Source organism: Leucoraja erinacea, chromosome 2 (assembly GCF_028641065.1).
Source record: "Leucoraja erinacea ecotype New England chromosome 2, Leri_hhj_1, whole genome shotgun sequence".
NCBI lineage: Eukaryota > Metazoa > Chordata > Chondrichthyes > Rajiformes > Rajidae > Leucoraja > Leucoraja erinaceus.
Genome location: NC_073378.1, coordinates 122,972,214 through 122,984,350, shown reverse-complemented (window position 1 = coordinate 122,984,350; position 12,137 = coordinate 122,972,214). Strand labels below are relative to the sequence as shown.

Genomic DNA, 12,137 nt, shown 5'->3' with positions numbered 1-12,137 from the left:
TGACAATAAAGTTAATAGTTGCCCGTTGCGGAGGCATTGATGGCGATCGGTCTGGGGAGCGAGAGAAATAAGAATATTAGACGGGAGGGCGAATGCTCGGCGACGGGGTCGGAAGTGGTGAACCGTCCGCCTGCCCGCGGAGCCGCGGCTCCGGGTGAGGTGAGAGGGGGGGGGGGGGGGGGGGGTGTGGAGGAAGGGAGAGGGAGGGGGAGACGGGTTATGGAGCGGGTGACCGGTTGCCAGGAGTTCAGTGGCGTGGTAAGATGGCGGCGGTTGCCCGGCAACGTGCAGGGCCCCGGTAAGATGTCGGAGGTTGCCCGGGCAACGTGCGCCTCTCCGGCAAAATGGCGGCGGTTGGCGGAGGTTGCCCGGGCAACGAGCGCCTCTCCGGCAAGATGGCGGCGGTTGCCGGGCAACGAGCGCCTCTCCGGCAAGATGGCGGCGGTTGCCAACAAACGTGCGCGGTCCCGGCAAGATTGCGGCCGTTACCCGGGCAACGTGCGCCTCTCCGGTAAGATGGAGGCGGTTGCCCGGCAACGTGCGCGGCCCCGACTACATGGCGGCGGTTGCCTGGCAACGGGCGCGGCCCCGCTGGGTCCAGCGCGCAGACGCGGCGGTGGCGGAGAGCGGGCGGAGTCAGCGCTCGGATCGTCTCCTCTCGTCTCTTCCTGTCCCGTCCGGAGCCGCAGTCGCAGCCGCAGCCGCATCGGCCCGTGAGTACCGATCCGCACCGGCACCGGCACCGCCGCCTGGGGAGAGGGGGGCAGGCGAGCGGGGTGAGAGATCACGGGGGCGTTGTGGGTGGGTCGGAGGTTGGTGCCAGGCTCGGGGGCATGGTTCAGGGTTCAGGCCCTACGATCAGCGTGCAGGGGGAAAGGGTCAGGGTTGGGGGCAAGAGTCAAGGTGTAGGAAGGAACTGCAGGTGCTAGTTTACACCCAGACACAAAATGCTGGAGTAACTCAGCAGGACAGGCAGCATCGCTGGATAGAAGGATTCGGGTCGAGTCCCTTCTTCACACTGGGTGGGGAAAGGGAAACGAGAGATATAGTCGGTGATGGGGAGAGATAAGGAACAATGAATGAAAGGTATGCAAAAAAGTAACGATGATAAATGACGACAGCTAACGATGGCCTGTTTCCTTTAGCATCGTTACTTTTTTGCATATCTTTCATTCATTGTTCTTTATCTCTCCACATCATCGCCTATATCTCTCGTTTCCCTTTATCCCTAACCAGTCTGAAGAAGGGGCTCGATCTGAAATGTCACCCATTCCTTCTCTCTGGAGATGCTGCCCGTCCCACTGAGTTACTCCAGCACTTGGTCTCCATCTTCAGCAACAGTATTGAGGGCAAGGGTTAAAGTACAGGGATCAGGAGGGGGTTAAGGGTCAAGGTGCAGAGGTCAGGATGGGGAGCAAGGTTTAGGGTTCGGGCCCCACGATCAATGTTCAGGGTTCAGTGTTGGGGGCAAGGATCAAGGTGCAGGGTTGCGCAGTAGGGATCAAGTTGCAGGGGTCAGGGTTGCAGAGCTGGGTCAAGGTTCAGAGGTCACACTTTGGGGTCGGCATTGGCGAGGGCAGAGGTCAAGACTGAGGAGTTGGAGCAAGGGTCGGTTGGGCCACGGTGCAGGGTTCACAGTTGAATGGGGATTGGAGTGCATGCGTCGCAACAGGGAGTGGAAGTCAGATTGTGGGTGCAGGGGTCAAGAGGAGGTCAGAGTTGAGGGCAGGGGTTAGGGTGTAGGTGATGGTTGTGAGCGGGGATTGGAGTTTTGGGATCAGACAGGGGCAGGGGTTGCTGCGGAACAGTTGGGGTGCGAGGATTGATGTTGGAGTCAGGGTGCAAGGCTGGTCTGCAGTGTTAATGTTGGGGTACAGCAGCTGTTGGGGAGAGCGGAGACTGGGGTGTCGGAGTTGGATTTGGAACGAGTGAACTGGTGTCAGTGATGTGTACTTGATTGGTGCTTTAACAATGTGCCTGACATGTGCACTGAGGCTGGAGTTGCTGCAAGCTTGACTGCTGTGAAGTGTGAATTGCTCTCCTGGCTCCACCACTGCCAGTGAAGGTTCTTGAGCTCTGGAATCCTCTTCCTAAATTCGCTGTCCCTTCAACTCTGTGCCTGTAAACATCTCTTGTAACCCAGGTCATCGCTGGGCTTCGTTTAGTTTAGAGAAAAAACGCGGAAACAGGCTCTTTAGCCCACCGTGTCCGTACTGACACACTCTAGGGACAATTTTACACTTATACCAAGCCCATTTAAACTACAAACCCATACGTTTTTGGAGTGTGGGAGGAAAGCCAAAGATCTCGGGGAAAATCCATGCGGTCACAGCGAGAACGTACAAACTCTGTACATACAGCACCCAGAGTCAGGGTCGAACTCGGGCCTCCGGCGCTGCAAGCGCTGTCAGGCAGCAACTCTACCCTTGTCCCGTATTTGACTGCTACTACTTGTGTCGTCTGGCCCCACCTCACTCATCTCGACATAGTGCAGCCATGGAGTGCAGCAGCAGTGTCTCGCCTGTGGCCCCGTTGGTCGGCAGCCCGGCCAGCTTCGCTTACCGCCGACACCACCACCCCTCCTTCTCATGGCCGATCATCGGTTCATGAGTTGGATGGGGTGCTGGACTTTGCCCGCGACAGACCAAAGCTTCTCAGCTGACCCGCCGGCTGGGCTTTGTGTGCAGTCCAGCCCCCTGGCCAACTCATCATTCATCCAGCCATGGCTGTGTCGGTCAACGAATTGCCATCGGGACTTTTTTCCTTATTTGGGGAGAAACTTGGCAACTCTACCCTTGCGTGATGTGTCTGTTTGAGGATCCAGATTTGCTCAAACCTTTGTTCAATGTTTAAAGATTTATTGCATGAGAGTGTTGTATAGATGTATTGTTGCTGTAAAGATAACGGCCAGTGAATTTCTGTGCCTTAATGTGCTGGGTTCGAGGATCGGCAGTAACACTGACGGCTACAGCCGTGAATCATGAGTTGTGTTCACATTATTGTGGTGTCGCCGACTCTAACACTCATATATCAAAGATCTGTCCTGGCCTGATGACAGGAATTATATTTTGACTCGCTTTCTTTTGTACTGCTCGACATTTTCTATATTTTGCATGTTTTGCTTTTAAGATGTGGCATGTTGTTTTTATGTGGGGAACATAAGGATTAGGAAGAGTTTTGCTCAAGATTCAAAGTCACGCAGCATGGTGACACGCAGTCACCATTCTGTCCAACTCCTCCATGCTGTAACACTAATGCTTTTGCAGTGTATTTTGCACTACATGTTGGACCTGTGCATGGCTGGATTCTATTACCGTATTGTGTGATCTACATGTATTCACTGGATAGCACACATGTTCACAAGTTATAGGAGTAGAATTAGGCCATTCGGCCCATCAAGTCCACTCCACCATTCGATCATGGTTTATCTCTGCCTCCTAATACAATTTTCCTGCCTTCTCCCCATAACCCTTGACACCCGTTCTAATCAAGAATTTGTCTATCTCTGCCTTAAAGATATCCACCAACTGCCTCCGCAGCCCTCTGTGGTAATGAGTTCCACAGATTAACTCTTTCTAAAAGAGCTCACTTTAATTCTGAGGCTTTGACCTCTGGTCCTAGACTCCCACCAGTGGAAACATCCTCTCGACATCCACGCTATCTATGCCTTTCATTATTCTGTAAGTTTCAATGAAGTCCCCCCTCAACCTTCTAAATTCCAGCAGTGTTGTCAAACGCTCATCATATGCTCACCCACTCATTCCTGAAATCATTCTTGTAAACCTCCAATGGCCCCTCTCCAGAGCCAGCACATCCTTCCTCAGACTGATGACTTACATCTATTAAAAACCCACTGACTCCCACAACTATCTCGACTACACTTCTTCCCACCCTGCTTCTGAAAAGACTCTATCCCCTACTCCCAATTCCTCCATCTATGCTGCATCTGCACCCAAAATGAGGTATTCCATACTAGGACATCCAAGATGTCCTCATTCTTTAGGGAACGGGGGATCCCATCTCCCATCATAGATGAGGCCTTCACTCGTGCCTCCTCGGTACCCCACAGCTCTGCCCTTGCTCCCCCTCCTCCTAGTATGCAACACAGACAGTCCCCCTAGTCCTTACCTTCTGCCCCATCAGCCGTTGCATGCAAACACATAATCCGATATTTCCGCCACCTCCAACTGGATCCCACCACTAGCCCCATTTTGCCATCTCCAACCCTTTCCGCCTTTCGTAGACACTGTTGCCTCCGCAACTCCCAAGTTAACCCATCCCTTCCTACCCAGGTACCTTCCCCTGCAACCGCAGAAGATGCAACACCTGTCACTATATCTCCTCCTTCGACTCTGAACAGATACCCCGACAGTCTGTTCAGGTGAGGCAGAGGTTCACTTGCACTTCCTCCAACCTCATCTACTGTACCTGTCGTTCAAGATGTGGACTCCTATATATCGGCGAAACTAAACACAGACTGGGCGATCGTTTCGTGGAGCACCTTCGCTCAGCCCGCCTGACCCTGCCTGATCTCCCGGTTGCTGGATACTTTAATTCAGCATTACATCTCTTTTTGTATTCCAGACCTCTTGATATAAATGCTAGCATTGAATTTGCCTTCCTTACTACTGATTCGACTTACAAATTAACCTTTTGCGTCCTGTACCAGCACTCCCAAGTCCTTTTGCACCTCCGATTTTTGGATTCTCTCCATTTATAACATAACCTATGCCTTGATTCTTATTACCAAAACGCATGACTGCACACTTTGCTATATTGAATTACATCTGCCACTTCTCTGCCCACTCTTCTAACCTGTCCAAGTCCTTCTGCAGTGCCCTTGCTTCCTCTACCTATCTTAGCATCATCTACAAACTTGGCCACAAAGTCCTCAATCCCCTTATGCAAATCATTAATATACAACATGAAGAGAAGCGGCCCCAGCACTGACCCTTGCCAAACTCCACTAGTCACTGGCTGCCAATCTGAAAAAGCACCTTTTATTGCAACTCTTTGCCTTCTGCCATTCAGCCAACCCGCTATCCACACTAGTATCTTCTCTTCAATATCATGGGCTCACATCTTCCTTAGCAGTCTGATGTGCGGCACCTTATCAAAGGCCTTCTGAAAATATAGGTAAACCACATCTACAGCCCCTCCCTCTGTGTGTCCTGCTATTAACGTCCTCACAGAACTCCAGCAGATTTGTCAGGCAAGATCTGCCCTTCACAAAACCATGCTGACTTTGGCCTATTTTATCGTGAACTTCCAAGTATTGTATAATCTCATCCTTTATAATTGATTCAAACATTTTACCAACCACCGAAGTCAGGCTAATCGGCCTATAGTTTTCCGCAGTGAAAACGTTTTGTCTTGTTTTGTGCACAGTCTTTTTATTTACACTGCCATATAGAATTGATGTGTAAGGTATGTGTAATTTATGTTTTTGTGTGCTGTCAGAGTGTGTGCGTCTGTGTTGCTGCTGCATGCAGGGTTTTCATTGTACCTGTACCTCACCGTACCACTTGCATCTGACGATAAACTCAACTTGACGACCTGATAACGGGGCAAATCGTTCCAAGCATGAGTACATAAGACACATAGAAACATAAAAGCATAGAAAATAGGTGCAGGAGTAGGACATTCGGCCCTTCGAGCCTGCACCGCCATTCAATATGATCATGGCTGATCATCCAACTCGGTAGGTATCCTGTACCTGCCTTCTCTCCATACCCCCTGATCCCTTTAGCCACAAGGGCCACATCTAACTCCCTCTTAAATATAGCCAATGAACTGGCCTCAACTACCTTCTGTATTCTAGAGATTCACTCTCTGTGTGAAAAATGTTTTTCTCATCTCGGTCCTAAAAGATTTCCCCCTTATCCTTAAACTGTGACCCCTTGTTCTGGACTTCCCCAATATCGGGAACAATCTTCAGTTACTCCAGCACAGTGCTGAAGTAGCTCAGCGGTTCAGGCGAGCTCTAGTGTAGGAGCCAAGGCCAGTGTTTGTCCTTCCTGCCAGTGTGGTGGGAGCTGCCATGAGCGTGGCTGGATTGCAAAGCCAACAAGCGCTGGTTCAGAGCCAACAGCTCAACCATGTTGGTCTGGAGCCAGAGTTACAAACATATTTAGTTGGATAAGGCTGGCTGCTGTTGAGAGCATCCTTACTCGAGATAATCCTTACCAACTGTATCACAGTATGGTATGGCAATTGCTCTGTCTCCGACCGGAAAGCACTGCAGAGGGTGGCGAAAACTGCCCAACGCATCACCGGTTCCTCACTCCCCTCCATTGAGTCTGTCCAAAGCAAGCGTTGGCTGCGAAGGGCGCTCAGCATCGCCAAGGACTGCTCTCACTCCAACCATTGCCTCCTACCATCCGGGAGGCGCTACAGGTCTCTCTCCGTTGCCGGACCAGCAGGTCCAGGAACAGCAGGTCCAGGAACAGCTTCTTCCCTGCGGCTGTCACACTACTCAACAATGTACCTCGGTGTCTGCCAATCACACCCCCCCCGGACACTCCTCCCACAGGAAAAACACTATGACTGTATGCATGTAAATAGATTTATTTATTGAAATCATATACTATGTCGCTCTTCCAGGAAACTAACTGCATTTCATTGTCTCTGTACTGGGCACTGACAATGACAATTAAAGTTGAATCTGAATCTGTCACTCTTGTCCACAATTGCACCATTGTGAGCCGTTCTGGACATCACACTATGTGAGTAAGATGCAGAGGGTGCAGGAAAGATTCACAAGGATACCTAGATGAAGGGTCCGGATCCGACATGGCATCTGCCCATTCCATCCACAGATGCTGCCTGACCCACTGAGTTCGTCCAGCACTGTGTTGATATGGTGCCAAGTTAAACCAATCTTCTCTGCCTGCAGGGTGTAAAGTAAAAATGTCCCACACATCTCCTGAAAGCCTTCCTCCTCAAACCATAAAACTATGCCCTCTACTTTTTGATATTTCCATCCTGGGGAACAGGTTCTGACTGTCTACCCTATCTACACCTCTCATCATTTTATAAACTTCTATCAGATCTCCACTCAACCAGTATTTCAGAGACATCAATCCTTGTGACCACAAATGTCACTGTACCAATTGGTACATGACAATAAATGTCTCTTGTCTTGTCTCTTGTCTTGTCTTGCCTGTCCTGCCTCTCCCTGCAATCCAGGCATCATTCTAGCATCAGGCATCAGTGCTTCACTCAGCACCTTCATTCAGTCTACCTGGACCTACCTGATCTCCCGGTTGCAAAACACTTTAATTCCTCTTCCCACTCCCACACTGACCTTTCTGTCCTAGACCTCCTCCATTATCAGAGTGAGGCCAAACGCAAAGAGGAGGAAATATTTTGCTTGGGCAGCTGCCAATCCAGTGTTATGCATATTGACTCTAGTAACCCTTGCATTCCCTCTCTCTCCAACCCTCCCCCACCCAAGTTGCACCAGCTTCAAAGTCGACTGGTTGAGTCTTGTTGTCTGTACTTGTTCTCACCCAGCCCACAGCTAACAATAGCCTGTTTCCTTTAACATTGTTACTTTTTTATGCTTGCCTTTCATTCATTTGTTCTATATCTCTCTACATCACCGTCTATATTTCCCCATGACTCTCAGTCTGAAGAAGGGTCTCGACCCGAAACGTCACCTATTCCTTGTCTCCAGAGATGCCACCTGACCCGCTGAGTCATTCCAGCTTTTTGTGTGTATCATTTTGGTAAACCACCTCTGCACTCTTATCAAAGTTTCCACATCCTTCCTGAAGTGGGGCGTCCAGAACTGCACGCAATACTCCAAATGCGGCCTGACCAAAGTTTTATAAAGCTGCATCATGACTTCCTGACTCTAAACTCAATGGCCAACCAACGAAGGCAAGCACACCATACGCCTTCCTTATCACTCTATCTACTTGAGTTGCCACATTCAGGGAGCTATGGCCTTGGATTCCAAGAACCCTCTGAACATCAATGCTGTGATGTATCTGCAGGCTTTTGTGTGGCTTCACAAAGATGATACCAGGACTAGGGGGGCCTGGGTTATCAGGGGACATTGGATCAGCCTGGGTCTGTTCTCCCTGGAGCAAAGGAGACTGAGAGGAGACATCAGTAGGCTATGAAACCAGAGTCTGAAACGTGTGTCTGAAACTTGAGGGCAGTGGTTTAAGGTGAGAGGGAGGAGATTTTAAGGGGTCGGGGTAATTTTTTAACACATACTAGTTTAGTTTAGAGGTGCAGCAGGGAACCGGGCTCTTCGGCCCACTTAGTCCGCGCCGACCACGATCACCCTCTACACTAGGCACAATTGACAAACCTGGACATCTTTGGACGAGAGAGAAAAAATCCACTGAGGTCACGGAGTTAAGGTACAAAATCTGTACAGACAGCACCCGAGGTCAGGATCGAACCTGGGCCATTGTCACTGTGAGGCAGCAACTGTATTACTGCACCACTGTGTTGCCCTAGTTAGTATCTGGAACAAACTGCCAGAGGGGGTGACGGAGGCAGGAACGGTCACAACATTGAAGAGGCATCTGGACAAATACCAGAATGAGGAGGAATAGAGGGACATGGAATTAATAGAGGTAGGCATGATGACCGGCATAGGTGGGCCAAAGGGCCTGCCCAGTGCTGTCCAACTTCCTGAGGAGTTGTACACTAGGTGTGTTGCTCCCAGTCCAGCATCGTGTGGTGGGGTTTGCCTGTGGCCAGGTTTGGGCAACTAGCAGAGCCAGCATTAGGGTTGGAGCGCGTTTTGCACAGATCCCGAATGGCTGTTGCAGGAGGTGTTGACCGCGGTGGAGAGGCCCAGCCCGCTGGGCAGTGTGTGGTGGTTCTGAGGCCCTGAGCACGAGTCGGTGTAAAGGAAGCTTCCACTGCTGGTGTGCGATGGGCCCAGGCATGGGGAGCCATCTCTGAACCTTGGCTGCCCTTACTCTGCGGGGCTGTCGTTTATTAAACTGCGGAAGTCAAGGTCCAACTCCTTGCCCAGAGTCTGTTACTGGCGCTGGGAGGTATGGGAAAGGATAGCTTGCTGCAAATGAAGCAGACTGAGTTTGTGTTGGTTTATTATTGTCACTCTGGGTTTGGCATTCTGAAATGAAGATAAAACTGTTGCAGCAGTGAGTTAGTGGGGAATAGAGTGGTGGCGTGGACCACGGCAGCATTGCAGGCGAGTGAGTTGGTGTTGTTGCAATTATAGCATGTGTTCTGATGCATGGCATAGAACAGTGAACGGTATAGCATAGGAACACACTCTCCAGCCCCGCAGTTTGTGCTAAACATGATGCCATGTTAAACTTCTCAATCTGCACATGATCCATATCCCTTCATTGCCTGCATATCCATGTGCCTCTAAATGTTTAAATGCCACTATCGTATCTGCCTCCAACACCATCCCAGGCAGTACCCACCGCCTTCTGTGAGAAAAAAACATGCGTCTCGCATCTCGTTTAAACCTTGCTACTAACACCTTATAGCAGGGGTCGGCAACCTGCAGCCCGTAACCCAAAACCATCCGGCCCGCAGGCGCATTTCTTTCCCAGTAATTATCCGGCCCATAGACTTCCATCATCTCCGGTACCTCCCGGGCCCAAGGCCGCAGTGCCCAGGTGTGGTGACGCAAGGAGGCCCGCGCTGGTGGAGCCACCGAGCAGCGGCGAGCTCTGGCTGTACCGCATCCTGCGCAAAGCCGCCGGCACGGCCACTTCTGTGTCTAGGCTTCACTCTCGGCATCAGGGTCGTCAATAGGCCGGGGATGAGTGAGTGTGAGTATTTGAACCACCGCCTTCAAGACAGAGCCAAGGCAATGGGCTGTAGGTACGTCATGTTCGTGAGCGCCCGTAACTAGGGGCAAGTGCTCCGGGTGGCGACCTCAAAAGGGAGCGATCTATGTGAACACGTGATTTGATGCCTGCTATCTGGGGCACGTAATAGATGTGGTCCACCATCCGCTCACAGACATGCGTCCCGGCCTCTATGCAGAACAAGGTTGCCGACTGCTGCCTTAAAGCTATGCCCTCTAGTCAATATTTCCACCCTGGGAAAAAGTTTCTGACTGGCTCTCCTATCTAAACCTCTGATATTTTATAGACTTCTATCAGATCTCCCCTCAGCCTCCAGAGAACACAATGCAACCTCTCCTTATAGGTAAACCCTCTAATCCAGGCAGCATTCTGGTGAACCTCCTCTGCACCCTCACCAAGGCTTTCATGTACTTCCTGTATTGGATGACCAGAACTGCACGCAATACTCAACGTGGTCTAACCAAAGCCCTATAAAGCTGTAATATGACTTCCTGATTCTTGTACTCAGTGTCTGACTGATACCAAACGCCTTCTTTGCCACTCCGAATGCGTGGACCTGTACCACCATGTGAAACGTTGTGTAGTTTGTACACAGCTGGGACCCTGGGTGGTTCCAAGTTGTGAAGAGAGAAATCCAGGTGAGATGATTTACGATACCATACGATAGAACTTTATTTATTCCAAGAGAGAGTTGTGAATTTGTGGAATTCCCTGCCACAGAGGGCAGCGGAGGCCAATTACTGGATGGATTTAAGAGAGAGTTAGATAGAGCTCTAGGGGCTAGTGGAATCAAGGGATATGGGGAGAAGGCAGGCACGGGTTATTGATTGAGAACGATCAGCCATGATCACTATGAATGGCGGTGCTGGCTCGAAGGGCCGTATGGCCTCCTCCTGCACCTACTTTCTATGTTTAAGAGAGAAATTGGTCTCCCAACAATCATAAAACACGACAATATACATGAAACATGCAATTAAAGTGATGAGTGGAAAGTCCAGGCTTGAGCATGTGCAAAGATTGGGGGAGTGGGGGGAGAGGGGTAGTCTACCCATGACAGAAGGGGGAGGAGTTGTATGGTTTGATAGTTCTGGGGGAAAAGGTTCTGTGCTGAATCTTGGTGGAACCAGTCTGTTGCTGAAGATGCTCCTCAGGTTGACCAGTGTGTCATGGAGGGGGTGAGCTGTCTTGTCTAAGATGCTCCGCAGTTTGAGGAGCATCCTCCCTTCCAAGACCACCTCCAGTGACTCCCAACTCCACCCCCAGGACGGAGCCAGCCTTCCTGATAAGATTGATAATTCTGTTGGCGTCTGCGGCCTTCGCCCTGCTGCCCCAGCACACGGCCGCGATTAGCTGGAGACATTAGCTGGGAAAGAGTTGTTTCTGTGTAAGAGAGCTTTGGTCAATGCCTTATTGAGGACTCGGAGGGAAAGAGAACAGCGCAAAGAGAGTGCTGGCAATGCTGCCGGACGGGAGCAGGGCCAACTTCCTCAAACTTGGAGTTCCCGGGAGAGAAGTGTCCCACTGAGTTACTCCAGCATTTTGTGTCTATCTGCTGCACCTCGATGTTGCTTTCCTTTAACATTCATGCTGGTGCATTTTCATGCGTTGACCTTGTGGTTTTTTTGGCACTGAGCATTCGTATGATTTTGTATTGAGTCATACCGTGGTGCAACAATGATGGCAAACAGGAACCACACCCTCTCTCCTGGCTTTGTTGAGATCGGCACAGATGTGTGCAGAGACGGGTGCTATGCTCTCCTTCCCTTCCTGAAGGCAGCGGCTGTCAAACAGACAGCCCCAGTCCACACCTCACAGGTAGGGAGCTTGTCTTTACATGCTGGTGTTATGGGAGGAGGTGAGGGAAGTGTTTGTACCGCACGGCGGGTCATACAAAGTGTCAGGTGTGGCGAGCTATCTCCGCCTGTCCTTCACAGATCTTTGCGTTTACACTAGTCCGCGTAGATTAGGAATCTACAGCACAGTTGAAAGGAGCCACGGGTTTGGCATCCGACTAGTTTTGTAAGGCCGGGCATTTGGAAAGTTTGCAAGCAAGATGAGTTTAGTTTAGAGATACAGCATAGAAACAGGCTCTTCAGCCCACTGAGTCCACACCGACCAGCGATCACCCATACACTAGTTCTATATTATCCCGGTTTTGCATCTTACGCATTAGGGGCAAATTTACAGAAGCCAATCAACCTAAGTTCTCCCAGTGTCCTGGCCAACAGATACTTCTCAACAAACCTCACTGGGGGCAAGCGCAGACCGCAAGCTCACTCGTATTGACATGGCCTTGCTATGGGCAAACAGCCTTAGATCATT

The 12,137-nt window shown here is 50.6% G+C and overlaps 1 protein-coding gene across 1 annotated transcript in view; it reads left to right on the top strand.

The window, feature by feature from the left end:
* Positions 1-589: 589 nt before the first annotated feature.
* ppp1r16a (protein phosphatase 1, regulatory subunit 16A) overlaps positions 590-12,137 on the top strand; it is a 56,425-nt gene continuing 44,877 nt past the window's right edge. Inside the window, exon 1 of the mRNA XM_055664953.1 lies at positions 590-713. The gene's annotated coding sequence lies outside the window, so the exon portion shown is untranslated. The remainder of the gene's footprint in view (positions 714-12,137) is intronic.